Source organism: Acomys russatus, chromosome 4 (assembly GCF_903995435.1).
Source record: "Acomys russatus chromosome 4, mAcoRus1.1, whole genome shotgun sequence".
NCBI lineage: Eukaryota > Metazoa > Chordata > Mammalia > Rodentia > Muridae > Acomys > Acomys russatus.
The window spans coordinates 7,102,077-7,115,720 of NC_067140.1; positions in this window are offsets into that span (position 1 = coordinate 7,102,077).

Genomic DNA, 13,644 nt, shown 5'->3' on the forward strand with positions numbered 1-13,644 from the left:
GGCAGCAAGGGTGAGGGGGTAGGGGAGAACTCCAGGTATGGTTAGAGGTATGTTAAAAGGTCATTGGCTGAAAGCTAAGGTACCAAGACATCTATCTCATTAGCATGGGAGGGTATTTCCAGGAATCCCCAGGTGCACAGGTTTCTTATGGAGAAAGGGTTGGGCCTGTAATCTCCCTGAGGGCTGTGACTCTCCTTAGGGGGTCTGGGGTGTTCCCAGACCAAGCAGAGAGGAGGGAACCCAGCTGAGGAGGGAAGTTCATCACTTTAGCACAGAGCTCAAGGATTTTCTGCTAACGCCAGACTTTGACCTTAATATCAGGGCCCAACAGCCTTCCACAGGCCCCACTTTGCAACACTTTCACGTTGACAATTTGGTTTCAACAGGTAGATTGGGTGGGAGACCTGCTGCCTTCCAGGAGAGAGGCTTCCTTCTCAGTGGTGGGTCCTGTCCATGGGATGAGACCTTCCTCCTCCTCCTGAGACCATACCACTATTGTGTCTGTATTTTTCCAGGAGCAGTGGGGCCTAGGAATGACCGTTTCTTGTCCTCCTTCCAAGAATGTCTTGTTTTTGTGCTTTAAGACAGATGATTCTGGAAAGCAACTGGGATGAAGCCATTTATGGGAGGATAGCTCCCTGGCTGGCCTTGGACTGAGCTGATGTCCCATGTCTTTCCTGCTTGTACTTGTCAAGAATAACAAGAAGCCAGGCTGTGGTGGCGAATGTCTTGAATCCCATCACTTGGGAGGAAGAATTGTGTAGTGACTGGGGCCATCCTGAGAGAAGGAAGAGCTGCTGAACCTCTCTGTACCCGGCTGTTGTCGTCCCCCACGACCCACTCAGGGGCAGGCTGCCTGACCACACCTATGTGCAGCCCGTCACATTGTCCCAAGGGGCTGAGAGCTGAGACAGCTGATTTCTGTGGCTCCTCAGCTACAGTGTGAGAACTGTAATATGAGATGCCATCTGCCTCAGCCACTGTGCTGAGCCTTGGAAGACCCATGAGTTGTGACTCCTTGGCTTTTGCTGACCCTTGTAAACTGGAGGTCACAGATCAATTCATGACGCGCGCGCGCGCGCGCGCGCGCGTGTGTGTGTGTGTGTGTGTGTGTGTGTGTGTGAGAGAGAGAGAGAGAGAGAGAGAGAGAGAGGGAGGGAGAGGAGAGGTGAGTATATATGATAATACACATGCATGTATGTGTGTATGTATTTTTATGACAAAGTATGTGTACATATATGTGAAAGTATGTGTATGAGAAAGTATGTATGCAAGTGTGTGTTGAATGTTAATAAGAGTGTGAGTGTGTACCAAGCTATACAGATTTCAGGCTCCCACTGGGGGACTAATCCCCAGAGAAGCTAGAATGAACCCTACAGTGGGTCCTGGATGCTTCTTCAAGAAGGTAGTCACCCTCTTCTGAAATTGATTCCCTGTGTGGCCATGTGGCCTCAATTCTCTGATGGACTCAAGAAAAGTTGCAAGTTACTATTCTGCAGATGAATTTGTCCCCTCTTCCTGCCGGGAGGGGCCTGCTCTGCCACAGCTTCCCATTTCCTAGGGAAATGGAACCCACATGAATCAATTCCTTAAGATCAAGGAATTTTGATTTGTTTCTAACAAAACAAGCATATGGGGTCTCAAATGAAAAAAAAAATCCATATACAATGTTGAGAGAGAGAGAGAGAGAGAGAGAGAGAGAGAGAGAGAGAGAGAGAGAGAGAGAGAGAGAGAGAGAAGAGAGAAAGAGAGAGACAGAGAAAGAGAAAGAGACGGGGGGGGGGGGGGCTCACACCCCTGCGGAATCTATACTTAGAAAATTACAAAAATCTGTAGAACAAAACCAGAGAAGATCTAGGTGGCTGTCTGTGCTCATCGATCAGAAGAATTAACATAGTAAAATGGCAGATCCCTCCAAATGATCTACATTTTCCTGCAGTTCCTGTAAAAAAAATCCCAGAAAAGCGTTCTTTAGGCATAGAAAACCCTATTTTAAAGTTTATGTAGAAAGGCACAAGTCCCCAGATTATAAAGGCCAGGAGAACAGGTAGGGGGTGGGGTGGGGGAGGGTGTCACTTGAATTGATAGTTACAGAAATGCAGGGCTGCTCTGGCAGAAGAGTAGGCACGGCACAGACAGGCATGGCGCTCAGAGGCAGAGCCTCACCCAATGTCTGAGGTTCCATGCCCACAACCGCCAGTGCAGAAGCCTGGAGTCAATTGTGTGGGCCATCCTCCACTGCTTTTCTACCTTTCTACCCTGAGGCAGGGTCTCTCGGTCAATCCTAGAACTTGTTGGGGTGGTATGTACACCCACCTCATGTCGTGCTGGCTACTTTTATGTCACCTTGACACAAGCTAGAGTCTTTTTGGAAGAGGGAACCTCAATTGGGAAATAACCCCACCAGATTGGGAGGGTGCAGTTGACTGGGGGGCACTGTCATCCCTGGGCTGCTGGTGTGTTTCTGGGTGCCATAAGAAAGCAGACTGGACAAGCCAGTGAAAAGGACTCACGGTTTCTGCTTCAGTGCTTGCCTCTAGGTTCCTGCCCTGACTTCCTCAGAGTTGTAAGCTGAACTAAACCCTTTCTTCCCCAAGTTGCTTTTTGGTCATGGAGTTTTATTACAGCAATAGAAATTCTAACTAAGACATGCATATATCTATAGATGAAAACATTAACACATACACACACACACATACACACACATCATGAATGCACATGCACACAGGCACACCCTTGGAAATACTAAGCTATGACAGAAAGTTTTGTTTTTGCTCATGGCTCTGGCCCAAGGAGGAGGGAACATCTCTGCACACAGCTTTGCTGAAAGAGTCCTAGTGTGGCACAGGTAACATAGAGGGAGCACAGGGCAGACCTGGCCACACTGGCTCTTCCAGGAAGCCCACTGTCAGGAGAGAGCATTAACCCCATCAGCCTCCAGTCCCATGAACGAGTCTACCTGTCTGGTGAGGCTGATGCCCCAGCCACCTCTTAATAGATTACCAGGAGGATTAAATTCAATGCGAGTTTCTGGGGCAAGCCATCCTGGCTCCACCCACACAGAGGTGTGTGGTTTTCTTTCCCATTATTAGTATTAATTGGTGTGTTATTGGCTAGCCTTGCTTTACCCATGTAGTTGCTTGCCCCCCTTGCCCGTGTGTGTGTGTGTGTGTGTGTGTGTGTGTGTGTGTGTGTGTGTGTGCCTGCGTGCATGCACATAGCTTCAAAGTTGACATCAAATGTCTCCATTAGTGTCTCTCTATTGAGGCAGGCTCTCCAGATGAACCCAGATCTCACTAGTCTACTTAGCCAGCTTGTCCCAGGGATCCCCTGCCTCTGTCTATAGGACTTACATCCTTGCTTTTCCTCTTTGTTCACATCACCCCCACTCCAGCCCAGGTCAGCACCAGGGCTAGACCTAATCTGCTGATAAGCTCTGCTCAGCAAGCACAAGTGCTGTCTACACAAGGAAAAGCCAGATGCCTTAATGTCAAATTTAAGGGTTTGCACCCCAGTTACTGGGCCCTGGTTTTCTTCTTTCTCCCCTGAAGCCTTGAAGTCTCTGAAGGGGAGAACACCCATATGAGGCCCGAAACCACAGCCTGACTGAGGGCTGGTGAAATGCTGAGGTGGGCAATGCCCCTGCCTCCTCACTTCTTTTTTGGGAGGCCCTCCCGTTCCCAGGGGAACTCAGGATACAAAGCCCCGTCTGTATTTCCACCAACAATGCCAATTTGCATTGTGAATGCCATCTGGCAAATAAAGAGATTTGACATCGTGCATTTTTAGAGTTGTCTAGACCTCTGAAGCCGGTGGCTGTTTATGTGCCCAGGGACTGGAACTCGCGCCCCCTGTCAAGTCGGGTCTCCGGCAGGTGAAGAGCCCGGCCTGCGTGTTCACCGCTCTCCAGCAGGGGTCGCCCACGCTCCGCGGAGAAGCTGCCATCGGTGGAGAGGCCAGGCCTCTGCTCAGAGAAAGAGAGACCGTGTAAAGAGACTATTTAATCTTTTTAAATCCCAGTTCCATAACACCAAACCTCTCTGTAGACTTCATGGGCGTGAGAGAGGGTGCTTTTCCTTAGCTGGGCTGTCAAGAGCCACTCCCCTCAGACATCAGAAGCTGCGTGTGAGCCAAGATAAGGCAAGGCTGAAGTTCCAAACCCCCTTCCCCTCCCCAGCCCCACCCTCCTGTCCCCCTTCTGTAACATGGGCATGCTGGGAAAGTGATCTGAGCCAAAGGTAGGGTCTTCTCTTTCTTGGTAGCTTGACTCTCAGGATCTGCTGCCTCCTATTCTTCTGAGAGGCCTCACTTATGGGCCAGGCCTGCTGCTGTTTGCTGGGATTAAGGCAGGAGATAGGGAAGCCAGGCTCTGTACCAGGGACTGGGCTTTCCAGGGACTGGAGAGACGGTCTAACTAGCAAGCACCAACAGTTACACACACCGATGGCAGAAGCCACAAAGGGATCTAGACAAGGCGGTGCACATCGGCAAGCCCAGCGTGTGGGAGGCCAGGCCTGAAAAGTCACAAGTTTGAGGCCAGCCTGACCTATATAAAAAGACCCTCTCTTTAAAATTAGTTGGTCGATGGATTTATTAAGTGAGGAAAGGCAAATGAAGCAGCATTTAAGCCACAAACTGGAAGATGAGATGGAGCTGGCCGGTGCAGAAGCCAGGCAGGCAGGACCAGAGTCGTTTGCATCAACACTCCTGTGGCGGCTGGGTGGGGTCTGGCAGGAGCTGGAAGCCCTGAGGAAACTGATGGCATAGCAAGGCCACCTATGGGTGGATGCTACAGCAGGGTTGAGAGGGAGGGGACAGGCAGAGATGCTTGGGGGTGGTGTGTGTGTATCTGTGTGTGTGTGTGTGTGTGTGTGTGTGTGTTATGGGTTGTGGTTCCATAGGAAGCATCAGGCTCCAGACCTCAGCCTAGCTGACTTCAGATCACACTGGCACCACTGCAAATGAGTCCAGACGAGGTTGAGAAGTTCCCAGCTGTGCTAACTTGTGGAAACCCCTGCCCCAGAGCTTAGGATTTATACCCACTAGCACTCTGGTGACCTCTGACCTCTTCTTCCAGACCCAGGTGGGGGCTGAGGCAGTGCTGGGGAGTTGGGGGGTTGCCAGGACAGCAAAATGTGTTTTTCTTTTGGCTTCATTTCTCTTTCTTTCTTTCTTTTCCTTTTTTTTGTTTTTATTTTGTTTTGTTTTGTTTTGAGACAGGGTTTCTCCGTGTAGTCCTGGCTGTCCTAGAACTCACTTTGTAGACCAGGCTGGCCTCACCTGCCACTGCCTCCCGAGTGCTGGGATTAAAGGAGTGCGCCACCACGGGCCCGGCTGACCTCATCTCTAAATTATCCCTGCTACAGAGAACAATGTGGTTCTTTTGTCCCCTGGAAAGTGTCTGAGGGGTGCCACTCAGGTACAGCAGACAGAGCAGAAGCCATCACTGGACGTGGAGGGGGGACACTGCAGCCAACGCGTAGCCCACATGAGCGGGGGGGTGGGGGCACTGCAGCCAATGGCCTAGCCTACATGAATGGAGCAGGGGACACTGTAGCCAATGGCTTAGCCCACATGAGTGGAGGGGGGGACACTGCAGCCAACACCTAGCCCACATGAGTGGAGGGGGGACACTTCAGCCAACGGCATAGCCCACATGAGTGGAGGGGGGGGGGGACACTGCATCCAATGGCCTAGCACACATGAGTTTTATGAGACATCCCTTTCCTGGGTAGGCTGAGGAGGCACGTGGGACATTCTCTTTCCTTGAGGCCTCATCTCTCTGGTGCAAGTGAGCCTGGCTCAGCCCTCTCCTTCCACTCTGAGGATGCTCATATCCGAGCTCAGGACTCATCGTGCAAGGCAGACCTGCTGGCTCCACTCATAAAGGGAAAACTGGGCTCAGTCAGAGCATGCAGCTTGCCCAAGGTCACACAGCAAGCACTGTGGTGGCTGCAGGAGATGTTGCCCTGCAGCTCAAATCTACTGTTGCAGCAGGCTACCCCTAAATAGCAGGGCTGCTCAAGAAGATCATACAAAGCCGGGCGTGGTGGTGCACACCTTTAATCCCAGCACTCAGGAGGCAGAGGCAGGTGGATCTCTGTGAATTGGAGCCCAGCCTGGTCTACAAATGGAGTCTAGGACAGTCAGGGCTATTATACAGAGAAACCTCGTCTTGAAAAACCAAAAAAGAAAGGAAGAAAGAAAGAAAGAAAAGATAACCCTTAAAGGGCCAAGAGAACATCGAGGTGGGGCCCAGCCATGAGACTGGGCTGACATTTGAGACACTACAGCAGTACCCTGAGATACCCCTTGGCAGCTGTTTCTCTCTCCCTGGAATGCATGGGAAATATCAATGGTGGGCCCTCCCTCCTCCCTTGAGTCGAATAGCAGCTCAAATATATTATACATATTAAAAGAATATATTCTCTGGCAGCCCTGAAGGGGATAATGAAACCTATATATATATATCTATATATTTATACACAATGGATTGGCTGGGAATGCTTCGAATATCCCTCCAGCTGTGGCAATCCTTTGATATATGGCACAGGACTGACGCCTTCCCACCGGCGCCTGGCGGGAGACATTAAAGATTAAAAAAAAAAAAAAAAAAAAAAGAAAGAAGCAGAAGAAGAAGAAGAAAAAGGACACAGCTGCTTTTGCCTGTGGCTGTACAGCAGGAAGCTGTGTTTAAATATTAAAGTCGCCCATCACCCAGCTGTCCACCCCTCCAGTGGCCTGGGACTGCACTGGGCCTCCTGTGGCTCTGAGTGGCTGGATGCTGGATGGAGCCAGGGTAAGGGGGTGGGGAGGGTGGGGGTGGGTGATGTGGGCGGGATGGGGAAGTGTGTGTCCCAAGTCAGACCCCAGCCTTCAGGTTGTCTGGGTGCAGGCACTTTGACGCTTCACGTTGAGTAGTGCTTTGGCATGGTATGACGTTGAACTTACACCATGAGAGATTTGGACAGGCTCTGGGTATTTCAGGGGCTCTAGGACTCCTCAGACATTACTGGCTACTTGGGGGGGCAGCTCTTAGCTCTTAGCTCTGGATGGACAGAGAATCCTTTTATGTCACCGCTGATTCTTCAGGGTCCCCAGTGTATACTGGAGAGGAGCTTTGTAGACGTCTGTTTATGATCAGGGACACAGGAAAGTTCACTGTGGTCAACCACATGATTAGAGGTGTTCGGAAGTGACTTTCAGGGTTAGGGTCTTGCCAGGGACAAACTCCGGACACTGAAGGGATTTAAACAGAGGCCAAATGGAGGAGGATGCCAGCGAGAAGGTGAGCCCTTCAATCCCACATTTCTATGAGGGACAGAGCAAGCAGTTTAGGGTTCTGTGGCCTGTGGAAAGTGTTAGCACATGGCCTTGCTTCCTGGGTGAGTGCATCCCAGGGTTAAAAGATTCCTAGTTTACTATGCCATCGGTTTGGGCTCACGCCAAATATTTTATCTCTTCAACGGGAAGGGCAGGGATTGGATCCTGTTCCAAAGGAAAAGCAGGCTGGCACTCTACACTCAGCCAAGTGCGAGCCCTGTGCACACTCCAGCATGGGTCTTCCAGAAGGGTTTGTTAGGCGGGACATTTGCTCACACTATCTTTCTTGAATCAAACTGCTAAATAAGTGTTTCTTCAGACCAGGATGCTGGATGAGGGTTCCCAAATCTAAAGTTTCTATAACTGGACATGTTTAAGCCTTGATGAGTCCGGTGTGGTGGATGTGGCTGCACACGCCTTTCCCTAATCTCTGCATTCCAGAGGCTGACGCATATAGATCTTTGTGAGTTTGAGGCTAGCCTGGTCTACATAGTGAGTTCCAGGCTAGCCACAGCTACATAGTGAGACCCTGTCTCTATAAAATCAAGCAAGATAAGAAGAAGAAAGACAGCTGGGCGTGGTTCTGCACGCCTGTAATCCCAGCACTCGAGGAGGCAGAGGCAGACAGACCAATGAGTTCGAGACCAACCTGGTCTACAAAGCGAGTCCAAGACAGTCAAGGCTACACAGAGAAATGCTGTCTCGAAAAGCCAAAGAAGTAGAAGGAGGAGGAGGAGGAGAAGAAGAAGAGGAGGAAGAAGAAGAAAAAGAAACTGACGATTGAATAGTGTCTAGTGTGTGGTAGCCGTGCACTATATACCAGCTACTTTCCCCCACTGTTTGTTTTAAGACACAGTCTTGCCACATTGTCCAGACAGACCTTGAACGTTCAATCCTCCTGCCTCAGCCTCCTGAGTAGGCTGGGATTACAAGCTTGTGCCACCAAGTTTAGGAAGCGAAGAAGTCTTTGAAATAATGGCCCAGTTAGGAGTTTCTCTGGGGTTGTGAACATCAGGGTGTGGTGCTCAGCGGTGTTCGGGAATCTGCTGCCATTGAAGAAAGCACTTTGCTTATTCCTTTTTTTTTTTTTTTAAATTAGAAAAAGACAAAATGCTTTCTAAACCCACTATATACTGGAGCTTAGGTAGGAGTTTGAGAAGGAGATCCATCCATCCGTGCTATACTCATTAAACCCTCCCCCAACCCCCGCAAAAAAAAAAAAAATGCTACCAGTAGTACCCTCTGGCTTGGGGACATAAGTACCCCCAGGGCTGGTGTCAAGTGCCAGCAGCTTAGTAACTGGATCCCAGAACCTCTTTATCATTTTTTTTTCCCATCTCCCTTCATGACAAAGTAAAAGCCAGTTCCAAGCTGGGTACCGTAGCAGACACCTTTCATTCCCAGACCTTCAGAGGCCAAGGCATGAGGATTGTTGCAAGTGTGAGACCAGCCTGGCTATAGGATAAGACCCTACTGGGAACAAATGTAAATTCTAGTACACTGACAGACTCAGAAGAGTCAAAAGGCTGTAGCAATGAGAACAATTGTGCAAGCAGGGAAAGGTCAGTGCTGGGCCAAGATGACACGTGGGTCTCATTGGAAGCTCTGCTGCTTCTGAGGGAGGAAGTGAGGCACTGAGTGGTAGGGCAGGACAGGAAGTGGGGTGGCAGGGTGACGAAGAAGGATGGCCACTGTCCTACCGCTACCCACTGCTAAGCTTGCTAAGGCATCCATTACCCCAGGCCTTGCTATTACTCACCGTTGCTCATCCTGTTGATGAGAAAATTAACCTAAGAGGCAGGGGACAGTTGGTTGCCTATCGGTCCACACCTTTTGAGTCAGAGAACACCACCATCACCAAATCCACATAGACCACAGTGCACTGGGCTAAGGCTGTGGCTCAGTTGGTAGAGTACTTGCCTAGCATGCACAAAGCCCTGGGTTCCATCCCCCAGCACTGCATAAACAGGGTATCGGGGTGCAGTTCTGTACCCTCAGCACTGGGGCTGCAGAAGCAGGAGGGTCAGAAGTCCAAGGTCCTCCTCAGCTAGATAGTGCATTTGAAAAAAAACATATGAACTTGTCTCACACACACACACACACACACACACACACACACACACACACACGTGTACATGCGATACAGCTAACTCCAGGTAACACTTACACTGTACTAAGCATCATACGTCATCTAGAAATGCTGTAAGGCACCAGGAAAATGTGCACCAGTTATAATGCAGATACCATATTGTTTTATATAAGGGGCATGAGCACTCTCGGATTTTAATACTGGGGTGGAGTTTAGAACCAACACCCCATGGTTACTGAGGAACACCCGTGTTTGCTCATGGTCACATAGCTGCCAAGAGATAGGCGGGTAGTGGCTGTAGTGTGTTGAGCACCTGCCTGGAGCCCGAGCCATGCGCAGTAGCTTGCCTGGCTGCCTCGGAGCAGACCTGGAGACGTTTACTAGGAAGGTGGTCCCGGGCAAGATGCCTGGGGAGGCTGCAGGGCTGCCCAGGGAAGTCAGGGAGCCAAGCAAGAGGACATGGAGGGTAACTGTTGGACCCTGGAGTCCAATTCGGGAAGAGGGTTGCCGCGAGAGACCACTCAATTCACACAGGCTGGAGGAATAGGTAAAATTTATTACTGACACATCAGAAGTCCCAGTTGTCCATGTGTCAGGGTCCCTCAGCACTCGGGAGGTGAAGGACCTCGAGCAGCTGGTACAGGCTAGTTTTAAAGGCAAAAATCGCAAAGCAGGTGGGGTTGCTTATCAAGTTAAACCATATGGACATTAGGACATCTGGCGCTGGGAGACCTCTTGTGGGGACTTGGGTGTTGGTCCCTAGAGCGGCTACTGGAAACCATATGGGGACATCTGATATTTGGAAACTTACATGTAACTATTCTGGGAACTAGGGAAGAACTCTTGAGGTTAGCAGTTCTGGGAAAAACCTCTGGGGTCAGAAGTTTAGGTTCTAGGCAAGCAAGGTTGGGCAAGCAAACAAGCATCTTATATTTTATAATTTTACAGTTTCTCAGTAACTATGTCATGTTGAGTCTGCTGAGGGCTATCAAACACTTACACCTGTCAGCCATTGACTAGGACCCATTGCAGTGCCTCATGACACGGGGGCTTTGAGCATACTACAGTCCCAGGCAAGGCCTCTGAATTGGGGCCACTTGTTAACATAAATACAGAGGGGCTGGGCCCATAAGGAGCACAGAGAAGGCCTGAAGTGTGCAGCGAGAGCATGGATCCACCGGGTTAGGTCGTGCGTTCCTTACAGCAGTCCTGTATGTTGTTAGTATGACTTTTCAAATGGGATCTATAAGGCACAGAGGTGGGGTTGGGGGCAACTTGCACGGCAGCACACAGCCAGAGGATGTCAGAGCAGGGCAGACTCCTGGCCAAGTTGGGTCCTGAACTCAGGTCTTGTCACCTTCCTCTGCAGGGAAGGGGCCAGTAGAAAAAGTAGGAGGGGCAATCAGTCACAGGGAAGGTGCCTGAAGAGTGAAGGTAGGAATGGGGAGGGGCCGACTGTGTGGGAGGGACTGTAAGCTTTGTCACAGGTGAAAGCAGTCTTGGCGGGCTTTGCTCTTGGACACACCATGGATGCTCCCTGAGATTAACCTTGAGATAGATTGGGTGGAGCCATCCTGGGCCTGGAATTCAGGAAGCGGACCTGGGGACTCCACCTGGACTATTGTGTTTCCAATCGACCCTCAATGGGAGAGAGAGACCATCCCTTGCATGTGATATACAGGCCCACGGAGAGGACAGAGAGGAGCAGCAGGTTCAGACCGGGTTTGAGCGCACGTGGATCGGGTCGGAAAGAGGATCAGCGAACAGACACCTAGGGACGGTGTCCCCTGAAACGGATACCTGAAGGATCACTCTTTTTTTCCCTTTCACCTTTTTCCTCTCTTGTGTAAGCTAGTCGGGTTGTATAATAAAGTTTAACTGTTAAGAAACAGAGCCAACAAAACTGAGTAAGGCAGAAAGAAGGGGTCTACAGAAACCTCCCTTCCCCACCCAATGTCCTGGGCCCAGCCAACTAGTGTAACAGGCGTCTGTTCTCTCTGCTATTGAGAGAAGGAAGGTGCCAGATGTAGCTCTTGGGCCAGCCCTGCCCATGGTGGGGAGCTGATAACAGCAGCTGCTGTCTCTCTGTCGGGCCAAGGAGTGTCAGCTGTGAGCTAGGCTTTGGCCTAGGGGGAGGAGAAGTTGTGCTAAGCTACCAGACTAAGTCTGGAGTGCTGGAGGGGCAGCGTACTTGAGAGGGGCCGGATCTGGTATAGTTCCCATCCTTTGGGGGCGTTTTCACTCTGGAGGGTTATCCTCTATCCCAACAGGCCCTGGACAGTTGCAGATGGGAATTCCAAACTCTGAGTCATTCAGGGAAGAATAAGTAAGGTTTTACTTTAGGTCTCTTGTCCAGGTTTGTGCATGTATGAGTGTGTGAGTACCTGTGCGCATGCGTGCATGTGTGTGCATGAGTGTGTGCATGTGTGTGTGTCTCTGTCCCTGGGTGTGCATGTAATCATGCTAGGCCCTTGCTCGCTCATTGTGTTAGTGTATATGAAGTGTTCTGCTGACCTGCTCTGTGCCAGGCGAGGTGGAGGTCATGGTAGGAGACAGAGAAGGCTCTGACTTCAGGGTGCTCACTGGCCTGAAGGAGAGGGCACTCATGTGGCCTGCTCTCACAATACCTCCCTCTGCTCCCAGAGGGTCAAGCAAGGAGGAGACGGTGGGCTTGGGTCAGGGAGGCCACCAGAATTGAGCAGATGTCACTCAGCTGGGACAGAGGATGGTAGGTGGGTGGGTGGGTACTTCTAATTCAGCATGTGCCAAGGCCCAAGGTCTGAAAAAGTGGGACCTCAGGAAGCTCCATGACAAGGCTAGGAGGCCAGAGAGAAGAGCTGAGGTCAGCCGTGGCTTTGCCCAAGGACCTGGGGAGACATGGGTGTGCTTTTAGCAGGGGTCATTTTTCCTGTAGTGTGGCATGTGGACCGAAGGCCAGAGGAACAGCAGGGCCCTAGGAGAGGTTACCCATATCCAGAGGTGAGGCAAGTGTGTGGCTGGGTTAACACCTTAGCTTGGTTAGCTCGAGACCTGAAGTCAAGGCCCCTCTTGCCTGTCACATAAACCACAGCCAAGGCTTGTGACTGGTGAGCTGGGGTCAAAGAAGCCAAGGCTGGGGATGGAGCTGGGGATGGAGCTGGTGGTTCCCAAGGGGAAAGACCTCTTTAAGCCAGGCCCCGAACTTCCTGACTGCCTAGGCAGGGACTCTGGTCTGTGGCAATGGAATCCTAACGGGATACTTCAGCCCACCGTGGGGTGGGTGGGCCAAGACTTTTAGCTGAAAGCTTCCCCCAAGCCTGACTTTGAAACCTGAAGCCATACAGGCTCCCCCCACCCCCAGCACCCACAGATCTTCCATTGTGCAGGACTTCAGGGCCAAGAAACAGCTTTGTCATTGGTACTACTGTCCTGTAGCAGGTTGTACTTTTTCCTTGCAGCCGCGCCGGGCCTGTCACTCCTCTATTATAGTCAGTCCTTTGGCTATGCAAATATTCCAGATGCCCTTTTAAAAGATGTGAGTCACTTCAGGAAGAACTCTAGGCTTCTATTGATGGGAGGTTGAAATGGAGTCCTAGCCTGTTGACAGGCTAGGACTCTCTGGGGCCAGTAATTAGAGGAAAAGTATACTGACGTCAATGCAAGTCACTGTACTGTGGCCAGGGGCCTTCTTAGAGGAAGAAAGCACGGTGGAATTACTAGCAAGAAGGAAAAAGGAGATCAGGTAAACTCAAGAACCAAGCGGGCAAGAGTAAACATACTATTGATAAACACCCTAGTCTGCGGTGGCGCTCCTGGTAGCCATTTCCATGAAGTCAAATGAGATTACTACTTCCGCTAAATGGGGAAACTGCAAACTACTTGCCCACCTTTGTGGGCAGCCATGGGCAGCCACACTCTAGTCAAGAGTGCCCACACTGCTCCCAGGAAACCCGCCATCCACAGCTAAATGCACCTAGGCTGGGGCCCTGCATCTGTTAAGACCTGATTGGCATTAAGAAGCCTGTGGAGAAAGGCAGCTTGCCCCACCATCCTACCTGCTGGGGTAGCCACCGTTCCAGCCAAGTCTTCTCCAGGAGCAGGCTGGGTCACCCCTCCAGCCCCGTGTACCCACAACCTGCCCCACTAGTTGCAATCCTTCAGCTCAGGACCCAGGCAAGCAAGTGCGTGCGCGTGGAGGATGAAAACAGCCAGGACGTGAAATGCATTATGCAGCTCGGCCTGCCCGCCTCTGC